Here is a 10,265-nt window from a genome sequence, read left to right on the forward strand (position 1 = left end):
TTGTTCCCACTTGCATGTGGAGTTATTCAGCATCAAGTTCAAGCTGGCAGAGCTGATAGAAATATCTACAGTCCACAGTGACTCATGGCCATCTCCACCAACATATCTTTTAGCTAGCTAACTAGCTTGTTAAAGTCAAAATGATACATTCAAAAATATAATTATTTCCCATGTGAACTGTTAATTAGGCCTGGGGTTGAACAGCACAGGATCTGACCACGTCATTGGTCAGCTGGCCTTCTCTTCAGACCCAGACTTCTCCCCATGAAGCAGCTGATGACCCTGACTTGTTTTAGATTCATTAAAGCTGTTGACATCTTGAGAGGGTTGGATCATTGTGAATAAGTCTCTGTGTTCATAATGGGGTGGAACCATAATCTCAGATACTGTCCTGTCTTCCTTTAGTGATTTTTTTACTAGCAGAGCAACAAGGGGACTAGCGGGAAAGATCCTCGACTAATTTATTTTTGCTTCTTCTGCATTAAACTTCCTATTAGCACCAAAAAACTAAAAGGTATGTCTGTTACATTGATTTTATAATATTTATTTCTTTAATTTGCTTAAATATCAGTTTGTATATTTATATTGTATACTCGACACCTGTTGGCAGCTTTGCTTTACCCTTGATGTTAAACTTGACAACATCAAGTCTCATATATGAGAACAAAAATCAGTCAAGAGTCTTCAAACATTCATTTGATTGGTTGTATATATCTGGCTATATAGTGTTCTTTCGAATAAATTAACCAAGTTATTTTTTTTTAATTATTATTTTTATTTTAGAGAGTTCACTCTCTATATCAACAGTAGAAGATGCTAGAACAGAACTTCACAGATGTACATGCTCTGCTGGTATCCTGGTTGCAGCACTACATTAATGAGACATGGCTGGTGGGAGCAGCTCCGTACGCACCGCCACATCATCCACCTTTCCATCTGAGTGGAGCTCCGGTCCAAGATAAAGGTCACGGCATGATCTACATCTGTCTGATGGTGGGACTCTTTAGTTTCTTTACCTTTGGCATTATGTTCAGCTATATTCGCTCAAAGAAGGTGGAGAACTCGCAGGATCCATATCATCAGTATATAGCTAAAGACTGGCCGAGTATAGCATCTCCTGTGGTCATCAGCAACCCAGCTGCTCTCGGACACATTCCGGCCTACAGTGGAAGAGAGCAGGAGCAGGCTTAGATTACTCTCAGTAACTTCTGTCATTTCTTTGTTTGATTTCCTGCTTTATTAAATTGAATTCTATATATTAAAAATAAATCAAACAGTTGAATTCTGCAGTCGGTTTTGTTTTATAAATGCCACAGGTTCATCTCAGCTGCAGTCTTATAAGGCTAGTTCACAATGTCTCAACAAACACAAACCTTCAGCAGTTGTGGGATTTTGTTGGATCAGTGTTTTATCTGTTGCCATCTGTTGTCATGAAATTATCATGTTCAATTGGCATTTATGAGGTCATGGAATGTTTAAGAAGGTTTTCCAAGAATATCTCACATGCTTGATCATGAATGACAATGAGGCAAGTTTTCCTGCCAGCTCCACAGAAACAATAATTACTCTGCCCTCTGGAGACTGTGCACACACTCACCAGTGTCACATTTTATCTTGTTTTTCTTTTCTTTCTTAATTAAATTAATTTGTATTCCTTTTTAATCAGAGATTTTAGACCTCTAGACTTTAGACAAATTATACAGTATCAAAAAGGCCGAGCCTCCTTATTACAATACATGATTACTATATTACATTAATATTTATAAGCCAAATTATTTAATTGATTTGTTCATATTAATATTAAAGATCACCCAAAATAAAATAAATACTGGAGTAAATACATCACGGCAATCAATTACATTGTAAACAAAATAAATATATAAATAAAACATATTTAAATTATGTAATATTTATAATCATTTATTCTGTAATTAGAAAATGTATTTAATAGCAATTTTATTTAAATAATATATTTAATAATATGTGGATGGATGGATGGATAGATAGATATTTATTGCCATTCATTTTCTGCTAGTTTTTAATAAAACAAGACAATACTTGTTTCATACTATATTACAGTTATGAAACAAACAAGGAATGGGCAAAATAATCTTAATCACACTGATAATAGTCCAAAATGTGAAATCCAACTCCACATTTTAATGCAGCCTTAATTAAGTAGATTCTGAATCCATGTGATGAGTCCTTGTCTGGTGTGCAGAGATGTTGTCTCTATCTGCTCCTTTCCTTCCTTTCTTTTTCTCTTTCCTTCTCCTGCCTGAGCAGCTCAGTTTTCAGTATTATTTCCAGCTCTCTCTTCAGGCTGTAAAACACCATTTGCCTGCTAATGAGAGGCATAATCAGGTTGTCCTCTGAAATTGTCCACTTTCTTGTTGAGTTTCCCCAGTTCATCTGCAAACGCAGCGCAGTGCTCCTATCACTGAAGGGTTTCTGGGTGTCTCATGGGATATCCCAGCTTTGCCCTGACCTCCTGTAACCTCTCCCTCATTCTGGCAATGGTTTCCCTGATCTCTTTCCATGCCTTGATCCATTCAGGCTGGTAACCATTGTCAATGAGGATTCTGTTGAGGCTGTGCATCATGGGGTCCATATAATGAGGTCCTCAACAAACCTCTCCACTGCCTGAGTGATTTTGATCTGCTTGCTGCATAAACATGCATCTAGGGTCACTATGGCTCCTTCATCTGCTGCTGCCTTCTCCATCTCCTTCGGTCGATACTCCAGAAAACAGAGTTGTGTCTGCCGTGGGAGCACCGGAATCTGGGTGGTAGATCTTGGCCATGCGTAGGTAAGCTTCCTTATCCTCTGCGGGGTCGCTGGCTCCATCATCAGGCAGCTGCAGTATACAGTAACTCTCTCTCAAGCAAATAGCTCCATGGAGAACTGAGAGCTCACAGGCTGAGGGAACAGCAGCACAGAGGCAGAGAGATATCTGTGGAGGTCCCCGTTGTGCAACCGTAACAACATCCAGCGACTCATTGTGCCTAAATATGCAAAGAGCAAATAAATAAGGAAATTACAAAAATAAAGCTAAACTGAGTTGAATTACAATTACATTTGAGTAACTCTTTACTTCTTTAGAAATAAATTATCAAACCAAACACCAGAAAGTGTCAAAATACTATAGATATTAAGAATTTTTTTAAGCTTTAGAAATTTAAGCTTTTCAAAATTATTTTTGTGAAATATTTTACATGTAAAGTATTAAAGTGCTAATTTTACTAGTACTTTAAAGAAAGATGTAAAATTGTAAAATTAAAATACAACTGTAAAATTTGCAGTCTTGTCTTTGCAGTTTCAAAAGTTAAACCATTGCGCTTTTATTTTGGCGGAAAAACTGCCAAGGGCTCATTTGTATTACCATTTTGACTTCATAGATCATATTCGTTTCTTGCTACGTCAGATGTTACAAATATTTATCAGTTAATATCTCGTGGGCAGTAGTGTCTCTAAATGGTTATATTAGACATGTTTGATGATGATTTATCCACAAAATACTCCAGTGTGTTAAGTGTGTAGTAGCATAAAAGCTAATGTTCAAAACTAGCCTGCATATAAAACATGAACACTTTCGATACTGCGGAATAAATACAACACGAACAATATATAGCAAGGGCATTCCTCACTGAATTAGCTCGGATTTCTCCACTGCAGAGTGAGCTATGTAAGCATGTCTTTGTGTTACGAATAACACAGTTTTGAATATGTGTACTGGGGTTTGTTGTTACATATTAAGGGAGAACAGAATGCGGGGAAATCTGGGGGAAATGTGGTCACCGTTTTCAGTGCAAAGCGCGTTGTAGAATTTGTCCTTTAGGTGGCGACAAATCTTAACAGCCACAATGCAGGAACATGCATAGCTTTGGCTTCTTTCACCAAGATTCAGTTTGAAAATTCACTGTTACATCCACTGTGCAATATATAGCTGCTGCTATTCTCTTTGCACAGTAAGGTAAAAGTCTGCCTGTTCTGTGAGACAAGACAAGATCAGCAAACCATTCAGGTCGGTGTGTGTGTGTGTGTGTGTGAGAATGTGTGTGTGTGTTTTCAGGAGAGTTTTCGCCACAATTGCATAAGTGATATTTATTATGTTAATGAAATTTTATTGCAATTAATTAGTCAGACCCAAAAGACGCTCTCTTTCTCTCCATCATGGACAAGGTTAATGTGTGTTAATGGGTGGCCTGAAAGTGATTGCAAGTCTTTTTCCATTTTGCGGTCACATGACCTTTCCTAGAATTTACTGTTTTAGAACCCAACCAATTTTTGCACATGTAGTGAATTGTGGTGAATGAATTTATGACATGCTCAGAGGTCTTTTGTTCATCCATCTTTTGCGGTATGTCACTCCATGAACTCTAGAATTATTTATTTATTTGTATGCTTTTAATTTGTTTTAAAACCGTTATTTTCAGAATTAATTGCTTATTCCCAGGCTTTTGTATTTGTTTATTTATTTTTTAATCCAGGTTTCAAATTGATCTTAAATTTTTGGACTCCAATGTGCATCCCCAATTTCAGACCTCAAGGCTGGATATAATCATATATAATATCATTAAAATGTCCTCTATTTGATGTTGTTTCTGATATTAGTTTATATTAATTGGATATATTCAGACTGGCATAAAGGTATAATTTAGAAAGAAGTGGGATCCAAATGCATGTTTGTATAGTCCACTGGATTAAAATGAAACCGGTGTTTACATTTAAATTTCTCAATGAATGTGATCTGCCATGTGAGTAAGCAATTGGTGAACTCATTTGCCCAGAGGACCATGAGAGCTTTTTAGCATCACAGAAATCAGTGTTGTGAGATCAATGGGTCGCCACTGAAGTGCTTTTCCCTGGCACAATCTGTCACACGTACACAGGGACACAAAAGAACCACAAAAAGAAAATCAAGAATCCTTACGTCTAGCTTTGCAGCTGAAAAAGATTTTTGAAAAAGACTGCCGCATTCAAAGAGAACTGATTCTAAGGATAGACTAAAAAATGACCAACTTCACAGATGAAGATCTGGACAACTGCATTACTCCGGGGAAGATGTGCATACAACCCCGCCATCCAAGTAAGCAACAAAACTGTCAGCTATATCCTTTACGAAATGAACAGATTTTTCAATACACTACAATATATGCATTGACCATGTATGGCTATATATTTACACACACACACACACACACATATATATATATATATATATCAAAACTGTAATACATTTGTACTTTTAATAGCTTTATTTAAACACTAATGTAATTCATTTTCCTTTAATGAGTCAACATATGAGTTTGAATAAAGCTGAACACATTCATAAACTTTTATCTTCATTATTGGCATAGTTGGATGTCTTGCTAGCAAGTCATGGAACATAATATAAATTTGAGTGTGATATATATATATATATATATGTGTGTGTGTGTTTATATAGACATATATACATATATTATGAAGTGCTTTGATTAATATTAAATTACATAAATATATTGTCTCATATTTGTCAATATATATAAAAGCTACAATTCCCCAAGTAAGAATAAAAGTATTTTAATATATTAACACAAAATATTAATCTGTATATTTTCATGTACATTAAATCATTAAATATATTGACTGTTAAAATGTAATTTATTATATTTTCTTAATGTAAGGGTAACATTGTTTTAACTGTTGTACTGTAACATGTAGAAGTAAATGTTTTATTGGTAAAACTGTGCAGCTGATTTTCATTGCTCTGTGTAAATGCTAATAGATTTTTGGCTTATTTTTGAAGGTGCTCACACCAACTCTGTTCCTGATCTTGGTGTCCCTACAGGGCTTGATGGGCTACAAAGAGAGGCGAACACGTCAGTGGCGGTACTAAACACAGAGCGGGTCTCATCTACTCTCACCAGTCCGTGAGCCAGAGAAGCTCCACCAGTGACAGATTCAGGGTGACATTGTGCCATCCAAGGTAGTGAATATCTTCAAAGAGCATCTGAAGGCATCCATAGAGACCTGCGGACTAACAAGTTAAGCGTTTTTACAGTGTCCACTTGTTTACTCAAACAGAACAAAATCTTTTTTTTTTTTTTTTTTTTTTTTATCTATTTTCGAATCAATTTTTCTCAAGTTGTCTGATGAATTTTCAAAAAGCTCCATTAATCACACTCTACTGATATGCAACTCTTATGTGATAACAGATTGATTGATTGATTTCCATTACTAGCAACTGTAACTGAATTTGCATGAAAACCACAAACAAAGTATTAAGGGTGTTAGCAGAAAAGTGGTAAAATACTTGCCGGTGTCTATATAATGATTCATATAGAGTATTGCTTAAATTCACATCTACAATCTAAATCAAAAACATAATTTCAATCTAACCCGGAAGAATTATGTCAAATGAATGAGAAGTATGTTATGTATTTTAATGTAATATATTCTATGTAATATACAACATTACTTAATAATTATATATTTACGTTAATTAGTGACACTGGGCACATTAACTGCAATGTTTAATTAAACTACTAAACTAATATATAATTGAATAATCTGAAAGAAAATCTGTAAATCAGTAAAAGCTTGTTTGGAGCTATTAAAGGGGATTCCATGACAGAGGATGCGTATTACAGCTGGTGCAAAAGCTACATAAGTGTGTTAGCCAGCATTATCTCCGGCATTACTTTGTACGGTCCCACAACCTCCTGAAATATAGCAATACTAATGAGCTTGATGACGTGGCAAAGAAGATCAATGATTTCACATTTTTTGGACTTTTGGACAACCCAGGAAAATACTTTCATTAGAAACTTGTGGGTTATATGGCATAGATTCATGTTAGCTGTGCTCTGTACTGACTGCATCATATTGATGAGATGATCATGGAAATAGGCTGTGGTTGGCTAAAGTAAGTATGAAAGAATTTCTTTATGTCTGTCTCATCCTGAAATGTTCACCAGAATTACAAGGTCAGTTGTTTATATATATATATATATATCAAATGATCAATTCCTCCTTTTTTTCTGTTTTTTTTTTGGACAACCATGGTCTGCTCAAATAAGACATTTGAGTACTTTAAATGCTGATCTCTAATAACATACTACAGGAACCCTTAATTATATTGTATTCCAGCAGAGGGCACTGTGATTACAGCAACACGTGTTAAAAATATCCATAATAAACATGACGATGTAATAGCACAAGTCAGTAATAAAGAACTATTATTTTCATTTTCATCTAATTATGTTTTGTTAAAAAAAAAAGAAAAAAAAAAAGCTATATTCACTGAGTAAGATGTCATAATAGTACTGAAAGTTCTGAAAGTGATCTTGGCTCACATTTAACAAAAACACACCAATTCACTATGTCAACAAATTAAAATATTGTGACATGCCAATCAGCTTATTAACTCAAAACACCTGAAAAGGTTACCTGAGCCTTCAAAATGGTCTCTCAGTTTGGTTCACTGGGCTGCACAATCGGGAAGACTGCTGATCTGACTGTTGTCCACAAGACAATCATTGACACCCTTCACAAGGAGGGTAAGACACAAACATTCATTTCCAAAGAAGCCAGCTGTTCACAGAGTGCTGTATCCAAGCATGTTAACAAAGTTGAGTGGAAAGGAAAAAGTGTGACAACCAACTAAGGGAACCGCAGTCTTATGAGGATTGTCAAGTAAAATCGATTTAAAAATTTGTGTGAACTTCACAAGGAATGGACTGAAGCTGGGGTCAAGTCATACAGACGTGTCAAGGAATTTGGCTACAGTCATATTCCTCTTGTTAAGCCAATCCTTAACCACATACAACGTAAGAGGAATCTTACCTGGGCTGAGGAGAAGAACTGGACTGTTGCCCAGTGGTCCAAAGTCCTCTTTTCAGATGAGAGCAAGTTTTGTATTTCATTTGGAAACCAAGGTCCTAGAGTCTGGAGGAAGGGTAGGGAAGCTCATAGCTCAAGTTGCTTGAAGTCAAGTGTTAAGTTTCCACAGTCTGTGATGATTTGGGGTGCAATGTCATCTGCTGGTGTTTGTCCATTGTGTTTTTTGAAAACCAAAGTCACTGCACCCATTTACCAAGAAATTTAAGACCACTTCATGCTTCCTTCTGCTGACCAGTTTTTTGAAGACGCAGATTTCATTTTCCAGCAGGATTTGGCTCCTGCACACACTGCCAAGAGCACCAAAAGTTTGTTAAATGACCATGGTGTTGGTGTGCTTGACTGGCCAGCAAAATCACCAGACCTGAACCCTATAAAGAATCTACATGTATGGGGTAGGCTATTGTCAAAATTAGAAACAAGAGACCAAAAAATGCAGATGAGCTGAAAGCCACTGTCAAAGAAACCTGGGCTTCCATACCACCTCAGCAGTGCCACAAACTGAACACCTCCATGACACGCTGAATTGAGGCAGTAATTAAAGCAAAAGGAGCCCCTACCAAGTTTAAAGTGCATGTACAGTAAATTAATATATTTCCAGAAGGCCAACAATTCACTAAATGTTTTATTTTTTTTATTTGTTTTACGAAGCATTCTAATTTGTTGAGATTGGTAGGTTTTTATTAAATGTGAGCCAAAATCATCACAATTAAAAGCACCAAATACTTCAACTACTTCAGTCTGTGTGCGTTGAATTTATTTAATACATGAGTCTCACAAATTGAGTTGAAATACTGAAATAAATAAATTTTCATTCTAACATTCAAATTTATTGAGAAACACCTGTACTTAAAGTAATAAAACATACTTAATAGTTGCTGATTCTGAAGCACCAGATTGTCATAGCGAAGTCAGAATTACCTTATCTCCAAGGTTCACGAAACGGTCGTATATAAAATGCATCGCTGTTCTGTTGTAAGTAATCTTAAAGCAGTGGTCTCAAACTCAATTCCTGGAGGGCCACAGCTCTGCAGAGTTTAGCTTCAACCAGCTCCAAATCACACCTGTTTGGAAGTTTCTAGAAATCCTTAACAGTTTGATTAGCTGGATCAGGTGTGTTTGATTAGGGTTGGAGCTAAACTGTGCAGACCTGTGGCCCTCCAGGAATTGAGATTGAGACCAGTGTCTTAAAGATTCCTAAATGCATCTACTTTCAGAATACCAAATAAAGCGCTTTTGCTTTTGCATAGATATACACACAGCATCTCCCCGACATGGCTGCTTCAACACTTAACTGCTTAAACCATGGTTTCTTTCTTTGCGTGAACATTTGGGTGGCATTGCGCATATATTTCCACATAGTGACGTAGTCAGTAACACAACTGAGGTGTCCTTGAGCAAGGCACCTAAACCCCAACTGCTCCCTGGGCGGTGCAGCATAAATGGCTGTCCACTGTTCCCAGTGTGTCTTTATGGCATGTGTGTTCACTGCTGTGTGTGTGCACTTTGGATGGGTAAAATGCAGAGCACAAAGGTAAGATTATTACCAACAGTTGACCGAAATGTATAATTGCAGCTTCATTCGACTTTGTGTGTTTGCGTATTCAAAATGCAATTCCCACAAAGGACGTGAGGTGTCTGCTGCTTCAGTTGTGTCATGAAGCAGTATCCGGTTACTGGCACAGACTGGCAACCGATTTACTTGTGAACACCTTATGGTGAGGTGCTAGTGCACTCATACTGTAGACATGGTCTAAGGCTGTCGCTGAGGAGCCCCAGGCAAACACGTGAAGCTGGCCCCCTCCACAACATATAGAATTGGGTGGGGGAGGGAGCATTACGTCATGGGGGCCACAAGTAAAACACACATTCACGAAAACAATAACCGATATTATAACTAAAATAGACCAAGTTTTACACTACCAAACTCTGGGACAATCTACTTAGCATTGTTATTGTTCTGAGGCAGTTTAAATCCAAAGCCCATCTCTTTAACCTGACATATACATAACACACTAATCACTTTTCTATAATTCAGAACTGTTAAAGGATTGTTAGGCTGCATTAATTACAGTAGGTCACCCGGAACTGGGAACATGTCCAATAACACCCAATGTACTTGTTAACATCGTAAGAACAATGCCATTTGTGCTAATATTAATCTGTTTTATTCATATTCTGAGGTCAACATAGCCACCCAGATCCAGTCTGTATCCAGATCAGATGGTCATTGCAGTTACCAGGATACAGTCCATATCCAGTTCCTGAATGTCAACAGAGACAATGTCAACTAGACAAATTCTAGATACAGGTCCCCTGTGAAGACCTCGTTCACCACAAAACCACGAGAACCATAGGTCTCTGCTCAATCTCTAGCCTGG

General features: G+C 36.9%; 1 pseudogene; it reads right to left on the reverse strand.

Moving 5' to 3' along the window:
- Positions 1-1,994: 1,994 nt before the first annotated feature.
- On the reverse strand, positions 1,995-8,926 carry LOC128020342 (dnaJ homolog subfamily C member 28-like; annotated as a pseudogene).
- Between the last annotated feature and the right edge of the window lie 1,339 nt (positions 8,927-10,265).

This window comes from Carassius gibelio, chromosome A9, assembly GCF_023724105.1.
Source record: "Carassius gibelio isolate Cgi1373 ecotype wild population from Czech Republic chromosome A9, carGib1.2-hapl.c, whole genome shotgun sequence".
NCBI lineage: Eukaryota > Metazoa > Chordata > Actinopteri > Cypriniformes > Cyprinidae > Carassius > Carassius gibelio.